General features: G+C 38.8%; 1 long non-coding RNA gene across 1 annotated transcript; it reads right to left on the reverse strand.

The window, feature by feature from the left end:
- Positions 1 to 2246: 2246 nt before the first annotated feature.
- On the reverse strand, positions 2247 to 18093 carry LOC140511716 (uncharacterized). The gene is made up of 2 exons (XR_011969649.1): positions 17727 to 18093; positions 2247 to 2435 (listed from the first exon to the last, which is right to left on the reverse strand). It is a non-coding gene; the product is annotated as an uncharacterized lncRNA (long non-coding RNA).
- Positions 18094 to 20045: the final 1952 nt, after the last annotated feature.

Here is a 20045-nt window from a genome sequence, read left to right on the forward strand (position 1 = left end):
TTATTCCATATTCTGAACTTTAGCCCTACACATTATGGGATGGTAGATTCAGACCTGGGGTGGTGTTGGGTGACCTTATTAGAAGTCCACCTCTTCTCATTTTACAGATGAGAAGCTGACCCAAGAGTCACATAGGTGTCATGTAGCAGAAGTGGTTTTAAAATCCCCCTCTCTTTTGACTCTTAATTGAGAATGTTTTCCACTGTATTGTAATGTTTGCTTCAGACTCAAGTTGGTTGACTATCCAGTTTTGGGGAACATTCTATTTTGGGTGCAGGGTGCATGAGATGAGATTCTGTGAGACTCCATTATATTGTTAGCAGGCAGTCAATTCCCAGCTCTCTCCCTACCCTACCTGAAACTTGGAGGATGCCAGCACTAAAGAATATGACCACCAGATGTCAGTGTGTCCATGGGAATGAATGGGAGGATCAACTTGACATTGGCTGTGATAACTCAGCACAAATTAGGTGTTATCTTTTACCTTTTCAACTAGAATAAGTGAATAATTTAGGCTATAATAACATCATTATCCACACAACAAAATGTCCAACTTACATCCTGCCCAAAGGAAGCCTTCAGTAAACAATCCAGTTGAAAGAGGGCAGATACCTCATTCTTCCCTTTCTGAGTCAGAAATTCAAAAATGCATTGTTTGTGTCTCCAAGATCTTTTGGAATATAGGGAGCCTTCTCTGAACCTGCCTCTCTCTTCATCTTCATGGACACTGCTTTTGAAGCATCTTTCTTCAGATACTTTTTTTTCTTAAGAGCAAAGATTAATTTTTCATTCTTATCTTAAATCCAGATGTGGTCATTTTTGTGCCATATGTTAGGTAAGATTTACTTTAGCTACTTCACATATCATATATTTTGAAGGCCAAATATTGGAAGGATCATCATTGAAATCTGTGAGGATAATCAGAACTAGGTGGGGGAGATGTAGGAAAAACTATCAGTATATCTGTGGTCATAGGGTACTACTGCTGCTGCTGTTGCTGCTATGACTACTACCACCACTACTCATTACTACTACTACTACCACCACCACCACCACCACCACCACCACCACCACCACCACTACTACTACTACTACTACTACTACTACTACTACTACTACTACTACTACTACTACTACTACTAAGCATTTAAATATTGCCTACCCAGTGCCAGGTACTGTGCTAATTGCTTTACAAGTATCTCATTTGATTTTCAGAATAACCTTGGGAGGCTGGTGGTGTTATTAATACCATTTTCAGTTGGGGAAACTGAGGCAAGCAGCAATTTAATGTACCTCTTCAAGGTCAAGGATCTGAGGCCAGATTTGAATTCACTCTATCCACTGTGCCATCACATCTAGCTGCCAATTATAAGGTCATAGACATGGAGCAAGAAGAGATCTTAGAGTTCAACCAGATGAGGAAGTTAAGGCTCAGAGATGATTTGCTCAAAGTCACATGGGTTGTGAGCATTCAAGCTGAGGTCTGAATCCAGACCCTTTGACTCTAAAATCAGTGCTTTCTTCCCTACAGTAAGTAATCATTTTGATGACAAATTTACAACTTCTGGCTTCAAAAGAAGAGTGATATAGAAGTAAAAAATACATGTAATACTTTATTGTCAGGATTTAAATATGCAAATGGATGATATATTTCAATTTCACAAAGAATTGCTTAAAGCTAACAAGTGGCAAAGCTGAGATTTGAACTCAGGTCCTTTGACTCCAATTGCAACCTCCTGTCCACTGCCTTAGGCAGGGCGGTATGTCTCATTGTAATGGACAATTCTAGGAGAGCTCTTCCCAGTGCCCAGCCAACACCGTTTTTAACAGGATTGCAAATATTCCTTCACCTCCCTTAGTATTATAGAATTAGACCTGGAAGTTGGTTGGGGAGAGGTACAGTGTAAGCAAAGAAGACTGGATTTAGAAACAATTCAGAAGGAATTCAGAGTAAAGAACATTAGAATGTGGGAGTCAAAGATCCTGAATTTGAATTCTGTCTCTGTCAATTTCCCTATGTTACCTTGGGTAAGTCATGTTTCTCTGTGGGCCTCAGCTTTCTCACCTACAAAAAGAGGGGGTTAGAATAGATGGTAATTGAGCTTCCCTCCAACTTTTAGTCTACAATACATTCAAAAGCCTTAGACTTCATCTAGTCCAACTACCTTTTAGTTAGACTTACAGATTTGCCCAGGGGGGAAAATGCAACCAATGGCAAAGTCAGGATTGAATCCAGATCATTCAACTTGAGAGTCAATAGTTGTTTTATTGCTGTTACACGATGTTATTCTTTGACAGAAGTAAGAAGCATTTCATACTTCAGTTTTTAGAAGATGAGACATGGTGGCCAAAAATCAGACTTCAGGGGATGAAAAGCTGGCTGTTGTTCCCAATGTTATCCAAACTTCTACGTTGTAAGTTGTAAAAGTTGTAAGCTGTAAAAAGAGAGAAATAAACTAATCGAATTTATGCTTGAGTTAAAATAAGAAGATTGAGGTTGAAATATTGGTTTAATAAAATCATTGCAAAACATGTCCTGGGGATTCAGGCATCTCAGGATATTTTGAAGGTTGACATCTAGAGGAACCAGATGGTTTCAGACATTTCTCATTGTTGCCCCTGTTGCAAGGTATATTTCCATCAAACTGACTGACTTTCTATTGTTGATGCGTGGCAGACTGGCTCCCACCTCTGTGACTTTGCCTTGATCTCCATGTGTGTAATGAGCTTGTTTTTTCTATCTACCCATTGGAATCCCTAGTTTCCTTCAAGGTTCACCTCAGACATATTCATAAAGCCCTTCCTGATACCTTCCTGGTTGTCACTACTTACTCCATTCTTAAAATGATCTTGTATTTACTTCATATACCTTCTACCTTACATTTTGTATTTGTGTATCTGAATATATATTATAGGAGAATCTAGGCTACTCTTTCTTACCCATAGATTTTTTTTTTGTTCGTTTTGGGTTTGTTTTCTTTTTGTTTTTGACTAAGCCATGTTACATCATAGTGTCTTGCATAGATCAGATGTTTAATAAATGCTTGTTGAAATTGGGTGTCCACAAATGGGACCCTGACTGGATCAACAGTAGCATATAATTGCAAAGAAATACTGTTGGGTCATACAAAATAACCCAACTTTAGGAATTTACCAAAAACCCCAAGATGACTTCATCAACTGATGCACAGGGATGTAAGCAGAACCAGGAAAGCATTATATGCAGTAAATACGATCAGTAAAATGTAAAGGACATTACAACAAAGCCAAATGTTAAGTGGCTATAACAATTAACGTGAGTTCTAAAAAAGATATTGATAAAACACATTTTATTTAAATGCTGACTGAACTGAATCAAATTTGATTGTGTCAGTCAGAGGTTAAAAAAAATACCACAAAATTAACCATAAGACATGCTTTCCTTCATAGAACTACCTTGTTCCAAGAAACTTGCTAATTTATCCTGTTTACGTTCTATGTTTCAATATTGTTACTACTGGTCTTTTTTATGATTTAATCCAATTTAGGTTTAAAATGACTCATACAATGAGATAATTTTATTTAACCTGGAAAATCTTTTTGTGGGAAAAAAATTCCTCCAGCATCCAAACTTTTGCTTTGCTTTCTACAGTTTTTCTGTTCTTTAAGTTGAAAGAAAGAGTCCCATTTGCCACTTGGCACCAGCTTTTTAAAAAATTAATATCAGGTTACGGAGATACATTGAAACTTGGCCCAATTTTGACAAATTGGCTTTTCCAGTGCTACTACTTTCATTTCTTGGCCTTCTGGTGCCTGAAGCAGCATTGACTTAATGTGTCACCAGACACAGGGGCTCTTAAGATGACCACAGATGAAAAGATACTGAAAAGGTCACAAGACCCACCTCATGAATCAATAAAGCAGATTCAATTTTCAAGGTTTTGTGAATTTCAAGATGGGCCAGCTATATTCCTTGAGATAGTGTGGAACTCTGAGTCTCTAATCCAGAAGTCCAGCAATCAAATCCCATGTCACTTTTTAGTACCAAGTCATTGATCCACAGGACCAGTTTCCTCAACTGTAAGATGAAGATAATAATGGCCCCCATTCTACAGGATTGTTGTGAGAATCCAAAGAGATAATCTGCATTAAGCATTTTGTTTATTTTAGAATAAAATAGAAATATGCGCTGTCATTATTATGATCACATGTTGCCAAATTATTGCCCCAACCAGTTTGGTATTGTCTGTAGTAGCCTCCCATAATAAGCAATTCTTTTCTTTGTACCACTCTCATCTGTTTCAAAAATAATTATAATTCTCATCTCCTTCAAAACAATAATGTCTTCCCCTGCAATGGAGTAAAGATTCTACTGCAGAATTTAGAACAGGAAGAGACCATAGAGGTCATCTATTTGAAAAGTCGTATTTTACAGATGATTAAAATGAGAGCCAAAGAAAGAAAATGACCTGTCCAAAGTCATACAGGTGACATAGCCAGAAATCAAACCGAGGTCATCTGATCACAAATTCAGTGGGGGAATACTCTACCACATTTTGTTACCTCTCCCTCCACCATTGGCAAGCATCTGAATGTGAGTTAGTTTAGGTTCTGTCAATGGGGCTGCTGGCTGAGAGCAGGTTTTGTGAATGAATGAATGAAGGAATCCAGAGTATAGGGGACTTCCTGTGAATAAGGGGTCAAAATCATGTTGGGAATGTGGGGATAAGAAGGGGGAAGAAGGGCACTGTAAAAGAATAGTTGACGGTAGAACAGTGAGAGTACTTTTCATTAATTCAGCACTTGGCTGAGGATAAGTCCTGAGGAGTTATCACCAGTGGAAAGAGCCCTGGAGAGCAAAGGTATGGCCCTGCTAAGGGAAATTATGGGTTATCAAGTGACATACCAGGGATTGCCAACAAGAGAAAAAAATCAAGTCAATTAACCTCCCTGTACCTCAGTTTCCTCATCAGTAAAAGTAGAAGTTAGAATAGATGATCTCCAAGGTCCTCACTAGCTCATGAAAGATATGATCCTAATTTAAGATCCTATCACTTCTACCATTGCAAAGATTTAATTTTTTCCATTTACCACCACCCTGTGCAGTAGGTAGGTAAGTATCCCCACTCCCCTTTTATAGATGAAGAAAACTGAGTTTCAGAAAGACTGGATGATTTGCCTAAGGCTGCACTGTTAGTATTTGAGCCAGTATCTGAGCCCAGGTCTCCTGATCCCAAGTGCAGCACAAGCACAGGAATTCAGAGGTAGGAGGCATCTCAGAAACACTGAGTTCAGCTATCACCTAAACAATCATCCCTTTACAACATCACATCTGGTGGTCATCCTGCTTTGTCTGAGGTCCTCCATCATGGAGGCATTCGCTGCCTCTCTCAACAGACCATTCCACTTAGGGGTATTTCTAACACCCAGGAAATTTTTCTTTACCTCACACAACAATCCATCTCTTAGCCACTTTTACTCATTCTTCCTAGTTCTCCTACTTGGGACCAATCAGAACGAGTTTAAACCTTGTTTTGTGTTTCCATGAAATAGCTTTAAATGACCAAGGTCCATGTTTTCCTTGTCAACCTCTCCCCTCTCCACTCTTTTCCTTTTCTGGCTAAACATTCTGAATTCTTGCACTCTATCTTCAGACTTCCAGTCAGTCTTAAGACCCTTCACCATCTGTGATCATATTAGTTTATGAAAAATATGGCATCAGAAGGGAGCATAATATTCCAGGGGCGGACTGACCAAGTCATTGGAGAGGTCCACTCCCATTTCCTTCAACTGCCCCATCATGCTGTTTGATGAATGGGAACTAAACTTTTATGAAACAGCTACATTGTTTTGAAGATCTTAATATTATTGACGTTTTTGTTTTATGTAACCTTTATTTCCAGATATATCCTCCTAGTCTTTTCCCTTCCCATTGATCCATACCTTGTAACAGATGTCGTGAAAAGAAATAAAAAGCAAGCAGTACATATGTGCATTAATTCATATATGGCTGTATAAATACACATGCCTATATATACAAATGCACAGTGCATATAAACTCACATGTCTGTATCTACAAAACACACATGTATATAAACATGCACATGTATATACAATACATATGTGTATATAAACACGCATGTGTGTACACGCACACACATATGCCTATATATAGACATAGGCATATACATGTAGATATAAATATGCATACCTAAAATTGCAATACATATGTGTATATAAATACACACACGTGTATACACACATACATGTGCATATAAATACACATACCTGTATACACATGTATGTGTGTATATAAATACAAATACCTGCACGCACACACATATTGTTGTTGTGTTTGTCCTTTGCTCTCGAAGAGGACCGTGGCATCTAGATGATGGCATGACTTGCAGTTGACTTTGATTTGAGTGAGGAAGGCTTGTGCAAGGTCACCAACCTCACCCTCTTCTCCAGAGCCATCTGGGTCCAGTGACCTGATCATCAGGATGATTGGAGATGGCCCAGGATGCACACACATATATAATCTCAGGGGGAAGGAGCTAACATTAAGAAGAATCAAGAAATAATTCTTGCAAAGACTTAAAAGAAGCCTGGGAAACCACAAAGCAGAGACAAGAAAGGAGAGAATTTCAGGCATGAGAAATAGACACTGAAAACTCACAGTCAGGAAATGGAGGGCCCTGGTGCTGGATCAAGAAGGAGGCTGATATTCCTGGATCTCAGAGTACATAGAGAGGAATAAGGTGTAAAAAAACTGGAAAGACCAGAGGGGTCAAGCTATGAAGGGTTTTAAAAGCCAAACAGAGGATTTTATGTTTGATTGTGGAGGTAATAGGGAACCATTGGAGTTTATTGGATAGGTGGATGAGAAGGTCAGACTTTCACTTTAGGAAGATTAGCTTGACAGATGAGTGGCAATGGACTAGAGTAGAAAGAAACTTGTTCCAGGGAGACCAGCCAACAGGCTACTGCAACATACAGTGGGGCTGTAGTGTGAGTCTGCACCAGGGTAGCTGTGCCAATGTAGTAGCAATATCCTAGGGTAGGAGGGGACATATGAAAGAGATATCATGAAAGTAAATTGTCAGGCCCTGGTTACAAAGTGGATATGGGGGTGATGGGGCATGGGGCAGGGTGAGAGAGTGAAAAGTCCAGGATGATGCCTAGGTTTGAACCCGGGTGCCTGGCAGTATTGTGTGCCCTTGATAGTAATAGGGATGTAAGGAAGATAGGAGAGTTTGGGCGGAGGGGAATAATGAGTTCCATTTTGGACCTGTTGAGTTAAAATGGTTATAGGATATCCAATTTGAGAAGCCCAATAAGCATTTGGAGATGGACATTAGAGTCAGGAGCTAGGTTAAGGATGCATAAATAGATCTGAGAATGCTAGGTTTATGTGTGAATATTGAATCCATGAGAACTCATGAGGGCAGTAAGGTGGTAAGTGGATAAAGCACTGGGCCTGGAGTTAGGAAGACTCATCTTCCTGAGTTCAAATCCAGCCACAGATACTTGCTATCTATGAGATCCTGGGCAAGTTATTTAACTCTGTTTGCCTCAGTTCCCTTATCTGTAAAAGGAGTCAAAGAAGGAGATGGCAAACCATTCCAATATCTTTGCCAAGAAACTCCCAAATGGGATCACAACTGAAATAGTACAACAAAAACAACAGAACAGCAAGCTGATGAGATGATTGAATAATCTAGTATTTAGGGAGAAGAGGGCTCAGGCAGGGACTTAGGAACTCCTATGGTTCTAATTAATTGGTTGTTAAAAAGCATCATTATGGAAGGGTAGTATATGGTCTTACTTCAGACCCACCTACTCTCTTCAGATGTCACCTTCTACCCTATTAGTGTTCCCAAAGGTGGCATCTCTCTCACCTCCACCTCATTCTTTCTTCAACTGATGCTAAGGGAGAACTCTCTACTGTTTTCCCAAGACATGCTACTATTTTGCCCAGGGTGCTCTGCTCCCTTCCCCATGCTGGTGGCTCCAAGCAAGTCCTGTGTAATCCTGCTTGTTAGTAATGCCCTTTGACATCCTGAGGGATGTGCTTCCAAGTGTGACAGCCTGGCTAAAATATGGCTGGTATAAACTAGGTTGGAAACTATAAAAATGTGGAAAGGCCAGGGAGAGGTGAATCCAGTGGAAACAAAACAGAATTGATGAGACTCTGGACATCAGCAACTTCAAAACGTGATATTTATCGATTTTGTGAAAGAGATATAGCATATGTTGTGGAAATTTTCTCTTGCCATTTTTTTAAAGATGGAAGTGATAAGGTTATTTAAAAATAAAATTGGGCTATGTCCTAAATTCTGACTTGGCTTGTGGCCCTCTCAGGCTATTTAGAATGAATGTCTCTGATAGCTTTTGTTATGTGACTCAATTTTACAAACATTTTTTTTTTACTAAACTTGAGTGCTATTGCCAAATGAGTAATTGTTATGGAAAAGAGCCAATGAACAGTATTCTTTGGACAATCTCTTTGAAGACAGCCAATTCAATTACCAAAATTAAATGCCTACTGTGTGCAAGGCACTCTACATTAATTGCTTGAGAGAAAAAGTAAAAAAAAATAAAACTACCTGTGTCCCCAAAGGGTTTACTTATGTACCCAAAATATAAGTATGGAAAAATAAAATGACTTTTGGAATCCTGATAAATTGGGGGATCAGGAAATGCCTCATGTGGGAGGTAGCCATTCAGTTGTACTTTGAAAGAAACCAGGGATGAGAAGCTAGTATATTCTCTATACAAAAGTCTATATACAAGTCTATACAAAAGTATGGTGGTAGGAGATGTGTTGGCCATTGGGAACAGCTTGCAGACCAATTGAACTAGAATGGGAAATATATGAATAGGAGTAAAGTCCAAAAGTATGACCTAGTATCATGTCAAATACAGTACCTGGAGTGTGTGATGGGAAAAGATCTTTCTAGGAAATTAGAATGGAAATTGTGGGTGTGGTCTAGATTCTGCAGCTGGCATCATGATTGGTCCAACAGCCTTCTTTGTCTTTGGTTGGCTGAAGGAAGATACATCTGCAAGAAACAACTAATCATTGGTTGTTTCCTCATCACTGTTTGTATGCCTTGTTTAGCCTATGTTTCTCTTTTATATATTCCTCCTGGGCAGGGGCTGTAACCTCTGAACTTTGAAATTCCAGAGTAGCTGGCCCACAGTTAGTTATTCTTTATCCAGACCTACAAGGTTGGTGGGTAACTGATTAGTTGACTTCTGATCCCAAATGTCAAGTTCCAGTCATCAATCATTAATGAAGTCCTTCTATTGTGCTGGTATGACCCTACCATCACTTTTTTTTCCACACTATGGTTAAGGGAAGAATCTTGTGCTAGAGTCATCCTAGTTTTACCACTGTGGTCTGGGCCTCAGCTTCCCCCCAATATGCAAGAAGCTAACAATTCCTGCCCCACTTACTTCTTAAAGTTGTTGTGAAAATCAAATGAGAAACAGTATAGGAAAGTTTTTTGAAATACTAAAAGGGCTAAATAAAACTATGGTGGTATTTGATATTGGTCTTTGGAATTTATTCACACAATAGCCAGGGATGCAAGATGTGGTATGGCTATAAGGGAGATAATACTGGGTCTGGAGCTTGAAAACCTGACTCTGAGTCCAGACTCTGTTAGTGATTGGGTCTCTGGGTAAGTCATTTAACCTCTCTTTACCTCAGTTTCTTCATTTGTAAAGTGAGGAGTTTGAACTGGATGGTTGCTGAGGTTTCTTCCTAGCTCTGTATTTTTGATTACATGATCCTTTAACCTAGCACACTCTCTGATATCTCTATCTCAGAGGTCTCTCAGAATGTGATTCCACTCTTTTTGAGAACTTTGCTGCCCTTCCAGTCACCTGAATGCTCAAGAAACTCTGGTCTCTTCATGGCCTCCTCTTTTCAAGCAATACCCTGGTCTTATCCAACTCATCTCTTGTAGCCTTCTTCTTCCTCATGGCCAGAACCCATTATGGGCCAACAGCATCTTCTGCTGGGACTATTATTATTATGTCAGCCTCTTCACTGGACTCACTGCTTCCAGCTTATATCCTCTCTGTTTCACCCTTTACATTGCTGTCAAAATCACCTTCCCAAATCCCGGACCTGGCTAGGTCACTTTTATGGATCAAGAATCTTCAGTGGTCACAGAGATAGAATACAAATTACTTTGTTCCTCATTTAAGGCCCTCCAATATGGTTTCAGAAGGTTTCTGCTATCTATTTTGATAATGAAAGGCTGCAAATTACAGTAGATACAGAGAGGGCTTCAGAACCAGGACAAATTAAATCCATTTGTGGAAAATACTGGCTCTGTAACCTTGGGACAGGTGCTGACCACCTTCATGCCTTCAGAAGACTACTCTCTAAGATGTTAAGTTGAAGAGTAGTTGTTGATTTGCATTGATACAAGGAGTTTTCTCTTTGAGGTACTTTCTATGGTGAAGAAATAACGTCCACGTGACAACAAGAGTAACAATAAAACATTGACAAATTATTGACATGATCATCTTTGACTAATGGAAGCCAGAAGGCCTAAAATCTTAGGGCTGACATTCTGGGGTATTGAAATAACAAACATCATATCATAGATGTAGACTTGGAAGAGACCTCCATTTCCCTCTAATTCAACTCTTAATTTTACTGAGAGAAGTAAACTGAGACTCCAGAAGTTTAAGTGACTTGTCCATGGTAAAGTAAGTCCTTTCAATGTCCATAAATATGAACTAGAATGATTCCAAATATAATGTCTGGTTACAGGATAGGGATCATGGGGAAGTATGGCTTTTAGTTAGCAATGGATAATTTCTGGGAACTTAACTGCTTAGCTATTTTTGTCAGTGACCTAATTAATAATTCAAAACAAGTTGCTGTCTAGCTACTTGAAAATGGGGCATAGCAACTCAACGCTGTCCAATAGGCAGTTTATGTACAGAAGTGGGATGAATGGTTTCATCCTGTCTTGGAAAAGAGGTACAGAAATGAGTCTGAAGAGGCAGCTTTCTTAAAAGGCTTCAAACTGAACTGTCCATTTTAGAAAGAGAGTGCTTTCCTAAATGATCCTTAAATCTGACATAGGCTAAAACTGATATGTTGGGATTTCCTTTCCAAATCTTCCTTCTATCTTTTCTCAGATGGAGGCATGAGAAAAGGAGATAGTAACATTTTTCTCTCTTTCAACAGTTTGTAGGAGGGAGGACTGTGTGGCTTTTTAATCAAGGTCATCAAATGGACCCGTGAGAGGTAATTTGATTTTGTCTATGTCTTTCAACTCACTTACAAATTTTATCCTCAATTTGTAGAAGTCATTTTTGATGGATTCACATATTTTTGCTGATCTCTAGGGTCTCTCAAAAGTGTATAATGCTTGTAAGCCCAAATGACATGACTCTCCCTCTGTGAAGCAAAATGCAGTCAGTGAATTTCAGCTATCTTTGCAACTTACTTAAATGTGATCCTGGGATCCTGGGCAAGTCATTTAACCCTGTTTGCCTCAGTTCATCATCTGTAAAAAGGGACTGGAGGAGGAAGTGGCAAACCACTATCTTTGTGAAGAACACCCCAAATGGGGTCACAAAGAGACAGACGTGACTGAAACTACTCAACACCTGTATATGTATATGAATATTGGAGGAGGAAATTTCCACCCTGATTAAATCACAGGACTGAAACCCCTAAAAATAATTGTGCTTTTGATATGAAAGCTCACATTTGTGTAGCATATTTTCAGTTTTCCAAAATTTACACATATTATCTCATTTGATCGTCACAAAAACTGGGTAAGGTAGGTGGCATCAATATCCCCATTTTATGGATAAGAAGTAGAGTGACCTTCCCACAGTCACACAATCACATAGTTCTTAAATGTAAGAAGAGGTATTTAAAGTGGGGTCTTCCTGATTCTAAGTCCAACATTATACCCATTAACCCATACTACATCTGATAGCTTAAGGCTCAGGAGATCAGAGGTCCTCTCCTAGTTATTTTCATATCTCCCATAATGACCAGAGCACTGTTCTGACCACAGTAGGCACTTTATGTACACATGTGGGATAAATGAGTGGATCTTCTAAAGAAATGTCGATTTGGTTCATAACTTCTTTGATCCCTTGAGTCTCTTCAAGGAGCTGATACTTAAGCACATCTCCATCTCCATTTCGAGGGGTTACAAGCAGTGGGTACTCTGCTCATTTCTGCTGAATGTGGTTTTCTGCGTATGCCACTGAGCTAAAGCTGAAAGCTCATCTGGACTTTGTAGTGCGGAAAGGCCTGTTTGTACTTTCCACTTCTGATTTTATTTCCACCCAGGTTTGTTTTAGCGATGAAACCATTTTCCCTTGTTTTCATTGTGGTCGCTTTCCCACTCACTTATTTTCTGGACCTGACATTGTACTCTGCTACTGCTTTTGTTAGGAAAGCACTTTGGGAGGTCCATGACTTTCCCAAGCCTCCATTTTTTCACCCCATATTTTCTACCTTGCTGAATTGTTAGTCTTATCTGCCCGCTGGCTGCCATGACTCAGAGCCAGAGATCTCTTTCAAGCACATGCTTCCAGGGCCATAGGTTTATAAATACCCAAGTAGTGTATTGTGAGCTCTCCCAGGGTGACATGAAGGGAAATTTGTCTTTAGTTTATTTTAGAAAGGCTGGTTGTTGGGTTTTTTGTTTGCTTGTTTTGTTTCGCTAATGGCAGAACTGTGAAAGGTATAAGTGGGCCTTCCACACAGATTGCAGAGTAATACATTTCATAGGATCGAAGGACCAGAGGATTACAGCCCCTTCCCACATCACTCAGGTAGGACAGAGACAGAAGAGGGCAAACTTTCTTCTGTCCTGGTGGGCTGGGGAATCAGTGATTGAATGGCATCTGGGAAAGAAGTGAGGAGGTGGCTTAGGAATCTCTAGCTTAGTCTCTGAAATCCATATCCAATCCTGATTTGTCATGGAATCCTAACATTTAGAGTCCTTAGGGAACATGTAGTCTCAGGAAATGTGAGCTTTTTTGCGTCATATATACTTTGGCAGTCCATCAAAGCCTAAGGTTGTCTTCTTAGCACAATGTTCTTAAACATATAAAATGAAATATATAGGATTACAAAGGATTACTATGTTGAAACACAGTTAATCCCTCTCAAAAAGTAAATACATTCTGCTGGGGAGTACCACATTTCAAGAGATTAATACAATATAAATTGAGGAAAAAGAGATGACTAGCAACTAGAGGGGACATGAAAGGATTTCCATAGTGTATGGTGTCTGAGTGCAGTCTTAAAGAAAGTCAAGAATTCCCAGAAACAGAGGGAGGAGAGATTATGTTCCTTGATTGAAGATAATGTTAGAAGCAACCAAAATGTTTAGCAGTTTGCCACTTCTTCATGAGATTATATCCACCATGTTGTTGCTTTCCTCTAGCTGTGTAGATGACATCGCTGGCCCAGGAAAAGAGAGAGTGATCAAACAGGACAACATTTGTCTCCATTGCCAACTTTTGTAGTTGAATGGTGTTGATCACTCATGGTTCTCTTCTACTCTAACCTCCCTATTTGCCTTAATAACCCCCAGATTTATAGTATTGTAGGATCACAGTAAAAGGAACACTGATTTAGGTTAGTTGGGGACATCTGAAGTCATCTAGCCCAATTATCTAATTTTACAGATGAGCCAAATAAAGCCTCAATGATTCTTCAAGGCTACAGGTAGTAATTGATAGAACCAAGATTTGAACCCAGGTCCCTTGACTCCAAATGCTTTACTCAGTTCTGTAAGGATGGTGTGACTCTTTGATAGTTCTCTTTCCTGGAGCCTTCCAGTGGATGGCAAATGCAAAAGGTTCCAGGTTGTGACACATATATGGTTAATATGAAATGTTGGAAACCCAGGCAGGTGGATGCCTGATGACAATGCTGAAACTTTGTATTTTCACTAACTCCCCAGGTAAAAGATAAAAGCCAATGGTCTTTCATGTGGGAAGCTAATATCAGGTAAAGGCTTCAAATCTGGGGTAGGTTCCTGATAATGGATTTCCTGTAGACGTACTGATGCTAAAAGGACTACTGAGGGATCAAGGATCAATGTTTATTCTTGATGAACTTTGAAAATATAATAGGACCATATCATTGACAATTGAAGATGATCTTAGAGATCATAGAGTCACAGAAGTATAGACTGACACACCTGGAAGGGACTTCACAAGTCATCTTCAGGCCATATGGATAAAGTGATTTGCACCAGGTAGACACTAGTGTCACCACTGGGATTCTGGTGACCGAGGAGAGGTGATGGCAAGACAAGGATGGGAAGATGAAAATAATTCTCTTTTTCCATTTATTAACAATCTTGGTGGGGAAAGCATTTAAAATTGGGGTTCAATGGGATTTTACTGACTTTCAGCCACCCATATAGCCTTCCCCAGTTTACCGCAGAAGATAGAAGCTGAGCTGCTCTTCTTTTGATGATGCACTCCTTTGTCCTTGTCTTCAGGGATCAAGCTAGAAGATCTTTCACCTCCCAAAGGCCCTTTAGGGAGCCATGGATATGATGAGGTAGAACTTTCTTGTTTATCTATCTATCTATCCATCTATCCATCTATTCATCTATCCATCTGTCCATCTGTCTATCTGTCTATATGTCTATCTCTGTCTGTCTGTCTGTCTATCTATCATCTATCTATTCATTTGCTCATTCTTTCATTCATTCATTTACCTGACAAGGACCTGTGATATCATTAGTAAAAGGACCTTCCACCATGGAAAAACCCTGTGCCAATGCTGATCAATAATTCATATATAATGTAGTTTTAGAGAGTTGCCTGAGTTATTGAGAGGTTAACTGATTGTCTCATGGGCACAGAGTCAATTTGGGTCAGAGACAGGATTTGAACCCAGGTCTTCTTGATTCCAAAGCTGATTCTCTCTCTCTCTCTGTCTCTCTGTCTCTGTCTCTCCATCTCTCTCTGTCTCTCTCCCTCTCCACATTGTATATAATATATGTATGATATATATGATATGTGAAATTGGGTAGGATCATTTTGGTTCTCTTAATTTAGTGGTGATCATCATTCATCCAGGGATTCCCACAGATTAAGATAAGTCAAATGAATATGTTGGCTGTTTCATAAATTACTCATTTCCTGTAGATAGCTAGAGCCCCAGTTCTGTCCTGCCGCTAGCCTTCCCCAAACCCATGCTCCTAATCACACAAGAATACAACCATCTCCTGATCTCATTTTGTAGAATTATGTTTCTATTTTTTACAAGATAAAGCATACAATTATAAGATTGCTATCATTTTCATCCTGCAAGATTTTTCTCTAATAAAGTCAATTCTAGAGAGCTGAGAACTTCGAAAAGCATACAGATGAATATCATGGGGACATATGCATTATTGAAAGGAAAAATTCTCCAGCTAAGGGGGCATGGTGGTGGAAATCAATGTCCATTTGTAAACTGACTCTTTTTCCATATTCTTTCCTTACTAATGATGAGACTATTTTCCGTCTTCCTCCCCCATTACTTGTGAAACTCTCCCCTACACGTACAGGGTTCTTATTCCAGAAATTGTTTTGTAAGAATCTAGCCCCCCCGCCCAGAGTTGTTCTGAACTTCTTCTATCTTCTCCTTTCATCCAAATCCTTCTTCTTTGAAGACCAATGAATATATATGTATATATGCATATGTGTGTATATATATATGTATGTGCATACTGAATGTACATGTATGTATATAGACATATACTGAATAAATGTGCATTAGTCTGGGGCGTATGTGTATTACACTGGGATATATAAATTTATATGTGTGTCTATGTTCATATACATATATATGTATGTACATATATATAAATATATATTTTTCCCCAGTTTAATGCACATTTATTCATTTTATAGGTTGATGGAACTAGAGCTGGAAGAAGTGTCAGGAATTATTGAGTGCACCCACCCCCTTAATTTTACTCTTGAGAAAACTGAAGTCTAGAGAGGTTAATATTGTTCAAGGTCATTCAGATTGGTAGGTGGCAAAATATACTACTCTGGTAGGCCTGGGGCATACCAGCATGGAGGAACAGGGTACAGCATCTGCTCTCAAAAACCTTGTATTCTATTGAGTAAAACATTATTTCCCCTTTCCCTTTTTTAAATTTAATTTTAATTTCATTCCCCCTGCCTGTCTCTCTCTCCCTCATCCTCTTTCTCTGTTTCTTTCTTTCATCAACAGTTTCTTTTGCACTTCACAATAATCCTGAGAAATCACCGGTCCAGGTATTATTCCCTTCCCCATTTTACACATAGGTTGAGGGAGGTTAATTGATTTGCCCAATAGCTCTTTCTGTAAAGTTCATAAGATCATAGATCTAGAGATGGAAAAAACCTTAGAGGCTATCTAGTCTACCTCTGCCCTTCATAAAAATGAGAAAATTAATGCCCTTGGAGATTAAATGACTTCTCCAAGGTTGTGCAGGGAGTAAACATAAGAGATGGTATTGAAATTCAGGTCTGCTGACACTTTCTACCACACTACACTGTCTTTAATTGCAAGAGTCTGGTTTCAATGTCTCACTCTGTTTGTGACAATACATGCTGTACCTGGATTCTAAATACTCTCATTGGTACCTCACTAGATGATCAAGTTTATAGCCTTTCTGAATGGGGCACCTTTGGTTAAGTGATGACTTTCTACCCAAAGGAAAGATGTGAAATGTGTATGTTAAAGGCTTTTCCCCCACTGTTTCTTGAACACTTAAGTATCTCATTCTTATTTGTTGTAAATTGTCGCACTTGAATATATATGTTAACTGTACACACAAACATAATATAGGCATACATGCCTACATGTATGAATATGTATACATATATACACATGCATATATATGTATCTTTATATGGATATAAAATACATCCATTCATTCATTTGTTTATATAAACTGTCTCATACAGTATTCTCACATAGGGCCAGTGGAGCTTAGATATAAAATCACAGAGCTGAATAATTTATTTCACCCTTCTACCTCTTGGTAGTTCAGTGTCTCCCTGTATGTCTATCCCTTTCCTCACTCTATAGTCTATTTAAACCCCAATTTATATTTTAAAAGAAATTTTACTGAGACTATCTCTACATCCTCTCATATATACCCCTTCCCCCACCAGGTAATAAAAATTCCAACAAAGCAGTTGAGTCAAACCTGTTAAGTGAAGATGTCTGAAAGCCTGGCCACATCCCATTCTTGTAGCCTCATGCTTCTCTACTGAGAAGAAGCATGTTTCATCCTTTGTCCTTTATGACTGTGACTAATCACTATAATGGTGTAGAGTTTTGGCTGACTTTATTTTTAATAGAGATTTCCCTTACATTACTGTGGTCATTGTTCACATTACTCCTTTGATTCTCTGAATTCCTTTTCTTTGTTTATGTCTCAACAATAAGTCATTCTATTCACATATCACTATTTGTCCAGCTGTGCCCCAAATGATGGGTAACCATTTTGTTTCCATTTTTGTTTTATACAAATAGTGCTGAGATGAATATTTTGTTCTCCCATATCATTTCATCTTTTTCTGTTTTTAATCCCCTTAGAGTATATTCATTCCCAGTAGTAGGAACAGGGTCAGAGGTTACGAGTGACTTATTGCCTTTTCTTACATAATTCAATTTTTTTTTTTTACCAGAACATTTGCACCAATCTAAAGGTTTAGAAAGAATGTTTCAGGGTGCCTACCTTTCCATAGTTCCTCCAGAACCACTTATTTCTTTTATCATTTTTGGTCATCTCATGAATGTTAGGTGAAGCCTGAGACCAACCTCACATTTTAAGAAGAATCCAAGAAAAATGATTTTGCCCACATTGCTGATAATATCCTGATTTCCTCCTTTTTTTCTTCTTTGACACCACTCCTGACTCTTTGGTGGCTTCTAGGCTGCCTGCGACAGAAGCAGTTGCCATGGATCTGCTAGAGCCCCAGGACCATGCTGTTGTGACATATAAGGGGTGTTGTGACCAATTCCTGGGTCCATTCATCAGTAATGCTTTTGTGCATGTGACTATGACTAAAACACTGCCTCCCTGCTCCCACCCCACTTTTACTTTCCTGGATCTTATCTACTTAGGAGTCAGATACACAATTTCTGACTTATGCAATCGTATTATTTGCATCATGACTTTTTCCTTTCATATTGTTAGCCAAGTCACAAAGGGTCATTATGTAGTAAGCAGTTTAATTGGTAAGAGAATAATAAAACCATTTGCATGTAACAAATTATATATTTCATTGATTCCATTACCCATCCCCTCCTAAAGGCAGAAATCCTTTTAGGCTGAAGTCTCTTTCTTCTGTCTCTCCCTGTCTGTCTTTATTTGCCTGTCTGCTTGTCTGTCTGTTTCCTGTCCCTCTTCTAAATGGCCATCAAAGCCTGAGATCTGGGAAAGATTCGACTTATAAATTTATAAATGTAGGGTCTTATTTTAGTCATCCCATTTTCCTGTGAAATGAGAAACTCTAGAACTGATGGATGGAGTGTCCACTTAACAGTCCAAGTACCTTCAATGCTAGATATTATGACCAATGGAGGAGGTAATGTTCCTTCTTTTGTTATCAGCACAGAGGTTGCATCCCATCAAACTGTTGCAGGCTAGATGGACTCAAACTGATGAACTGTCACTGACTCCACGGTTGTCAGACTTAGCTTTTTAAGTTTCAAGGGGTATTGCTAAATTTCAACCAGTCTTTGAAAAAAATAATGTCTTCATTTTGTTTGATGTTTCCCAGTTATATTAAACATTCTTAAACATTCATTTATTTTTTTAAGTTCCAAATTGCCTCCCTTCCTCTCACCCCTTGAGAAGGCAATATCATATTGATTATACATGTGAACTTATGCAAAACATATTTTCATATTAGCGATGTTACAAGATACACACACACACACACACCCACCAAGAAAAATAAAATTAAGAGAATATACTTCCATTTGCACTCAGAGCTGATCATCTCTCCCTCTACAGGTGAAAAGCATCTTGGGTCTTTTGGAATTGTCCTGATCACAGCCGTGCAGTCTTTCATAATTGATCATCATCACGATATTGGTGTTACTATGTTCAATGTTCTCCTGGTTCTGCTCACTTTACCCTGCATCAGTTCATATTAGATTTCCCCAGTCAACCAACAATCTTAAACTCCCTTTTCAAGTCAATAAAGGAATTTGTTTGCACTTCATGAAGAAACCACCGATTTTGGTTCCATTTTATAGTCAGTCTACCACTTTATTAACATATTACTACTCTAATACCTCTCTTATCTGCCCTTGCTTTAAGGATTTATATCCATTACAAGGCTCTGGGGGTAGAAATAAACTCATCCAAGTCCCCTACTCTGCTCTGCTTGCACAATTCAGATTTTCTTCCTTCTCCCATTTTAGTGGAAGAATAAGATGGGGAGAAACCAAGGGAATTGGGGTAAGAAAGATGTGTGTAAATAGTGTTCTTTGCATTCTCTCACTCATAGTACCTATGAATGGACTCATGATGACTTGTAAAGTTAAATTACCTAAACACACTAGCTAAAAGTGATCTCTCTTTTTTCCTTTCCCTTTCCCTCTTTTGTTTTCTTCTTCCCTTCCCCTCTTTCTTCTTCCTTCTTCCCATATGTCTCCGACCCCGCCCCCTCCTCTCATATAGGCTTTACTGTTACATACAGTTCTATAAATCATGAGTTATCTTTATTATATTATGAAAAGCAACATGACAGTAAATACAGACTTAACTTCAGTGGAAGAATGATCTGGCTTCAAGACTTACGTCTGAAACATATTGGCTGTATGACCCTGGGCCAACTACCTAATTCCTTAGAGTGGGAGGAAAATCACTAAGACTGTAAGTTGCAGAGAAAGTATTCATTGATTCATAGGTGGATGGTTTCCTCATTTGGTAGTTTCCTATAGGATGAAGTCACAGGTTCATTACCTGTCCTTATCCACATCCTGTTAGATTACATCAAATCATACCATATTACAACACATATCATAATACCAAAGCATACTG

This window comes from Notamacropus eugenii, chromosome 6 (assembly GCF_028372415.1).
Source record: "Notamacropus eugenii isolate mMacEug1 chromosome 6, mMacEug1.pri_v2, whole genome shotgun sequence".
Taxonomy (NCBI): Eukaryota; Metazoa; Chordata; class Mammalia; order Diprotodontia; family Macropodidae; genus Notamacropus; species Notamacropus eugenii.